This window comes from Oryctolagus cuniculus, chromosome 20, assembly GCF_051225735.1.
Source record: "Oryctolagus cuniculus isolate XC-2025 breed Fujian yellow rabbit chromosome 20, ASM5122573v1, whole genome shotgun sequence".
In the NCBI taxonomy this organism is placed as follows: Eukaryota; Metazoa; Chordata; class Mammalia; order Lagomorpha; family Leporidae; genus Oryctolagus; species Oryctolagus cuniculus.
This window is the reverse complement of record NC_142886.1, coordinates 14,485,705-14,492,627: the sequence shown is the minus strand read 5'-3', so window position 1 is coordinate 14,492,627 and position 6,923 is coordinate 14,485,705. Positions and strand designations below refer to the sequence as shown.

At 40.5% G+C, this 6,923-nt stretch overlaps 1 pseudogene; it reads right to left on the bottom strand.

The window, feature by feature from the left end:
- Nucleotides 1-6,266: 6,266 nt before the first annotated feature.
- LOC149120069 (serine palmitoyltransferase small subunit A pseudogene) lies at nucleotides 6,267-6,562 on the bottom strand (annotated as a pseudogene).
- Between the last annotated feature and the right edge of the window lie 361 nt (nucleotides 6,563-6,923).

Below are 6,923 nucleotides of genomic sequence, written 5' to 3'. Positions count from 1 at the left end.
CTGACAGGCAAGTTCACCCCGGGTGAATGCAAAATGAGAAGCGTCAAAGCCCACAGAAAGATGTAGGACACCCTCTTGCTGAAATCCCTACCCCTGGCATGGTGCTGTCGAATCAGGAATAATTCCCCTAGATTCCAGCTGCTCCCAGGAGAGGAAAGGAGTTGGTTTGCTTTTCCAACCCAACTTTTCTGAGGGGGATGTCCCTGGAGAACTGGCTTCTGTCTGGCCAGTCTTGGAGCTCTGGAAGTTTACTGCCAGGCGGATGACATTAATGGTGGTTGTAGACTGGCATGAACCAGTCTAAAGATGCTCCCCCTGCTTTGCACAGAGACAGCAGACAAATACAGCGGCCTGACTCTCCCTGGAGAGTTGGTAGAGGCCCTCAGAAACTCCTATATGAAACCAGTCAGTGAACACCGGGAAAGGTGCCTGCATTTCCCAGTGAGGAGACACCAACACGAGGAGAGTCAAGTAAGAAGAAAAATCAAGCTAAGATGTTTCAAACAAAGGAACAAGATGAAACACCAGATACTCACTCAAATGAAATGGAGCTACATGATTTACCTGACGGAGAATCAAAATAACCGTCACAAAGATGCTGAGGTCAAAACTAAAATTTCAACAAAGAGAAAGAATATATAAAAAGTACCAAACAGGGGTAGGCATTGTGGCACAGCGGGACAGGCTGCCACTTGGGATGCCTGCATCCCACACTGCAGGACTCCACTTGAGTCCTAGCTACTCCCTGTTTCCACTCCAGCTCCACGCTAATACATCCTGGGAGGCAGTGAATGATGACTCAGGTGACAGGGCCCTTGCCCACCCACATGCTAGACCCAAATGGAGTTCCTAGCTTCTGGCTTCGGTCTCAGTCCTGGCTCCTGCAGGCGTATGGGAAATGAGCCGATGGGTGAAAGATAACCTTTCTCTCTGTCCCCCGTGTGTGTGTGTGTGTGTGTGTCTGTTGCTCTGCCTTTCAAGTAGATGAAAATTAACAAATAAAACATTTTTAAAAGACCCTACCAATTTTTTTAAAGTATCAAATTATGGAGCTTCAGAATTTAACTGAATTTAAAAAAAATCACTCGAGGGGTTCCACAGTAGACAAGATCAAGCAGAAAAAGGAATCGGCAATCAGGAGGACAGACAGGAATGATTCAGTCCAAAGAGCCAAAACAAAGTAGGATGAGGAAGAGTGGAGAAGTCCTAATCGACTAGGAGACATCATCGAGCAGACAATAGTCTCAGGAGAATTCTAGAGGAAAGAGAGGGAAAGAAATGGCCAGAAAAGTACTTAAAAGAAACAGTAACTGAAAACTTGCCAAATCTGGGGAATGGGACACACATCCAGATACAGGAACACCATTGTATAACAAATAAGATTACACTAAACAAACCCACAGCAGAGACACTATTATCAGATTGCCAAAAGTCAGAGAGAATTCTGAAAGCACCAAGAAGAAAGCAAGTTGTCGCATACAGTGGAACCCCTGTAAGGACAGCAGGGAACTTTTCAGCAGAAACACTGCAAGCCAGGAGGGAATGAAGTGTAGATCCCAAGTGCAGAGGAAAGAAGCTGCCAACCAGCAACACAGCACCTAGCACAACTGTGCTTGAAAATGATAGACTTCTCCAAACAAAAACTGAGAGTTCATTACCCTTGGACTTGCCTTACAATAAATGCCAGAGGGCCCTCTTCAAGTTGAAACGAAGGAACTCTAATGAGCAGTAAAATAGCATAGGAAAGTATGAAGCTCGTTGCTAAAGTGCAATACACAGAAAAATGCTGAATACTGTCTCACTGTAATTGTGGTGAACAAATCACTTCCATTCTAGAATAAAAGTTAAAAGAGAAAGGGACTTGGGCCGACGCTCTGGCACAGGGGGTTAAATCACTGCCCATGATGCTGACAACCCATATGAGTGCAAGTTTGAGGACTTGTTGCTCTACTTCTGATCCAACTCCCTGCTGATGTGCCTGACAAAATAGAAGATGAGTTAAGTACTTTGGTCCCTGCCACCTCCATGAGAGACCTGGATGGAGTTCTAGGCTCCTGGCTTTGGCCTGGCTCACCCCTGGTCATTGTAGCCATTTGAGAAGTGAATTAGTAGATGGAAGATCTCTCTCTTTCTCTGTCTCTGTCTCCCCTTCTCCCTTCTCACTGTGTAACTGTGCCTTTCAAATAAGTAAATAAATCTTTTAAAATAAGTATTAAAAGTAACTACAGCTAAAATATGCTTAAAGATCTATAACATGAATAGATTAAATTATAATAATAAAAACATAAAGCAGGGGGACTGAGAGAAGTTAAGCATATAATTTTTATGTGCAATTGAATTTAAGTTGTCATTAACTTGAAACAGATGGTTATAACTCTAAGTTATCTTATGTAAACCCCAAGTAACCACCACCATCACCAAAAAAAAAAAAAAAAAAAAACCACCAGTACTACATAAAAGAAAAAAAGAAAATCAGTATCATATATACCCTCATCCCCTACAAAAAAAAAGTCAACAAAAACCAAAGGAAGATGGGGGGAAGAGACGGGCCAAAGAACTATAACACTGACAGAAAACAACAAACTGGTAATAATTACTTTAAATGGAGATTAGGGTTAAACTCCCCAAATAAATTTATAAGTATGATCCAATCAATGCTGTCAACAAGAGTCTCACTCTAGGTCTAATGATACAGACTGAAAGTGGAAGGATGCAAAAAGTTGCTCCATGCAAATGGTAAGCAAAAATATCAAAGGTGACTATACTAATATCAAGCAAAATAGACTGCAAATCAAACGTTACAAGAGATTAAGACATTATATAACGATAAAAGAGCCAATCCATAAGAAAGCTATAACAATTATACATGCATCCAACATCAGAACACCTTAATATCTAAAGCACATATTGACAGAATCAAGGGGTAAATGCATTATAATATAATAATAGGAAGGAGCTTAGTTGCCCCACATTCAGCAACAAATAGAAAATCCAGAGAGAAAATTAGCAAGGACACAGAAGTACATGAATAACTCCTACAGAATAAATGAACCTGATAGACATATAAAAACAGTCAACACCAAGGCAACAGAACAGAATTTGTCTCAAGAGTATAGAGAATTTTCTGCAGTATAGATCATGGATTGGATTACAAAGGGAGCCTTAATAAATTTAAGAAGATTAAAATTACACCTCCCCCTCCCCCTCTCCCTCTTCCTCTGTTCTAGAGACAATGAAGTGAAACTAGAAATCACAATCATTTTTTGCTTTTTCTCCTTTGGGAGTCAGATATTAAAGACTAAAATAATCAGTCAGATATTAAAGACTAAAATAATCAAAACAAGTGCATCTACATGGAAAATTAGTATGTGATCACACATATCCAGAGAAAGCCACAGGCTCAGAAAAGATCCAAGAAAACCTTAATTTACACCTCAAGCTGGTCTCTGGCATGCAATCAATAATAATAATAATAATAATAATAGCTAGTAAATAGAAACAAAAAGCCCCAGCAAATCCTGGTGAAATGGGAGGTGGGTGGGGTATGATTTCTAGAATTACCACATTTTTTGTTTTGACTACCAAATTTTCAGCAACAAAAAAATGGCAAGGTATGCTAAAAGGCAAGAAAGTAAGGCCTCTTCAGAGGGAAAAAACAAACAGAAACTTTGCCAGATTAAGACCTTATGACAGGGGCCAGCGCTGTGGCATAGTGGGTAAAGCCACCACTTGCAATGCTGGCACCCTCTATGGGCGTCAGTTGGAGTCCCGGCTGCTCCGCTTCCAATCCAGCTCTCTGCTATGGCCTGGGAAAGCAGTGGAAGTGGGGTCCAAGTCATTGGGCCCCTGCACTCACATGAGAGAACCTGAAGAAGCTCCTGGTTCCTGGCTCCTGGCTTCAGATCAGTTTCGGATCGGTGCAGCTCTGGCCGCTCTGGCCAATTGTGTTCAATTGGGGAGTGAACCAGAGGATGGAAGACCTCTCTCTATCTGCCTCTCCTTCTCTCTCTGCGTAACTTTGACTTTCAAATAAAATAAGTAAATCTTTAAAAAACAAATAAAAAAAGGACATTATGACAGATCTCCTATGCAGATCCCCTAAAACAAGGGTCTCACAGATGCTCAGGGAACTAAAAGAAAAAATGGGGAAAATAAAAAAAAAAAGGCAAAAATTATGTAGGATCAAAGTAGAAATTTCAATATAGAAATAGAAAAACATAAAAATAAACAAAAGACATTCTGGAGCAGAAAAATACAATAATAAAGTTTAGAATTCACTAGGGAGATTCAAAGGCAAATATGAGCCCTGAGAAGAAAGAATAAGTGAGCTTAAAAATTACTGAGTGTGAGGTACAAAAATAAAAAGATAGAACAAAAACAGAACAAAGCCTAAAGGGCCCACGGAGCACCATCCAGCAGGACCAACAAATGCATTGCTGAGGTGCTAGAGTGAGAAGAGGCAGAGAAGAGCAGAGAGAACACTTAAAGTAATCGCCATGTATTATGAAAAAAAATTGTGCCCTCCAAATTTTCATTCACCAAAATAAATTCATATTTTTAATTTCATTTTTCCATGAATGTTTTGTAGCACCTCACATATCCAATAAAACTGTCCTTCAAAACTGAGGAACTAGGAGTGGACATTTGGTACGAAGGTTCAAGTGCTGCTGCCAACATCTTCAAGTCCCGGCTCCAGCTCTTATTTCGGCTTCCTGCTAATGCACGTCATCAGAGGCAGCTGATGGTGGCTCAAGTGCTTGGGTCTCTGCCACCCACATGGGAGATCCAGACTGGGTCCCAGTCTCTGGCTTCAGCTTGGTCCAGCTCTGGCTGTTTCAGGCACTTGGGGATTGAACCAGCAAGTGGAAGATGTCTCTGTCTCTCTGACTTTCAAATAAATAAATAATAAATAAATAAATTTAAAAGAAATAAAGAACCAAGTACTGTGGGTTGGGCATTTGGTGTAGCAGTTAAGGTGCTGCTGGAATGTGGGCATGGACTGTCTTTGTTTCTCTCTTGCTCTCTCTGCCTTTTAAAAAAACCCTGAGGGCTGAATTAAAACATTCCCAGATACACAAAAGCTGAGGGAGCTCATTACCATTAGACCTGCAAGTTAATTACTATTCTTGCCCTGCAAGACATTTTCAAGGGAATCTTGTAGGATGAAATAAAAGGACACTAGATGGTAACTTGAATCCCTATGGAGAAATAAGGGTAAATACATGGCCATTTCCAAAGCCATTATTATTTTTATAGTGGTTTGTAACCACGATGGTTAAAGAGACTAACATATTTTAAAAAAATACTCTAAAAGCTAGTATTACTGTAACTGGTTTATAACTTGAAAATCTTTTTTTCCCTCTTTGAATTTCATGACCTTACATTAAAAAATAGTTGTTTTATGTTTAAGGAAGAAAATCTTAAAAACAATACAAAAGGTAAAAAGTTATGAACCACGTTTATACTTCCTTTTGCTATAGTTGTTAACAAACGACCTCATCCTATGTTATTGCAATGAGCAGATACATTTGCAGAACCCACTACAGTCAAGAAACTAAATTCAAGGAAGTACACTGTTCACAGTGGCCCCCAGAGGAAGCTGATTCATCTTTTGTTAAAAACTCCACATTATATAACCATTACATAAGAGTGCTGCGTAACCACCTCTGACACAAGAATTATCCCTTATTTTCTGGAAAAATTCCACATAAGAATTAAATACTTAAAAGGTGAAACGTTCTTTGTTTTAACTTTAGCAAGGTCTTTTCTTTTTCATTGTTAAGAAACTCTTTAACACTTTTAAAGCAAAAGCTGCAGAGTGCAGATATCTTAAATTGTACTCCTGGGCTCCGGCTTACAGATAAGTCTTTTGTAACTGGTTTTCAATTAAATATCCTCTCCTCCCCATCTGCCTGCTCCAAGTCTTGTGTAGTTTCTTGCAGAACTTTGTCAAGAGTGGAAATATACCAAGGCAGATGTAATTGCACACAAAAGCAAGGAAAATGAATGCTTTTAGGTTTTAAAATAGCAGGCAATTAAGACATACTCAAAGTTACATCTAAAAAAGTGTTCATGGGGGTAATATTGAAAAATACAAAGTTAAGAAAGTACTGATATTACACTGCAATGTTAAAACATACAAAATTGTTATATAGGAGCACCTTTTTAAATTAAAAATAAGAACACAACATACAAGCTAAGATAATTTTCCTGTTCTACTCACGAATTTTAGTCTTTATAAGGTTGGTTATGCTGACATCTGCAACCTAGTAGAGCTTCCTTTGACATCTGATAGTCTCATTCCACCTTCGTAAGGTGGGTCTTCTGCAAGGAAACTCTCCGTCCTGGTCACATCTAGGTGACTGTACAATTTCAAAGTAGTGCAATATCCCCTTGATGTGCTGGGACATACGGACGTATCCCATGTCAACGCCATCCCCACAATGGAAACCAGCGAGGCACTGAACACAATGTGCTCCCAGGGCTCCAGCGTGATGAGCGGGTACTGGTAGCAGACCCAGGACATGTGCTTCCAGCCCTGTGCCAGCACCACCCCTGCCATGAGCCTCTGCAATGCAGCAGCCTGTTAGTCTGTCCAGCCGGCCGTCCCTCTACATTTGCTTTCTACATAATTTAAGAGATTAATACATTTCAAATAACTGTTAGTTCTGTTTGGGGGCATAAAATATAAAAGATGTAATTTTATGACAACAACTGAAAGGGGGCAGTGATGGTACTGTGTTTTTTGTTTGTTTGTTTGTTTTTGTTTTTTTGACAGGCAGAGTGGACAGTGAGAGAGAGAGAGACAGAGAGAAGGTCTTCCTTTGCCGTTGGTTCACCCTCCAATGGCTGCCGCGGCCGGCGCGATGCGCCGATGGCAGGAGCCAGGTGCTTCTCCTGGTCTCCCATGGGGTGCAGGGCCC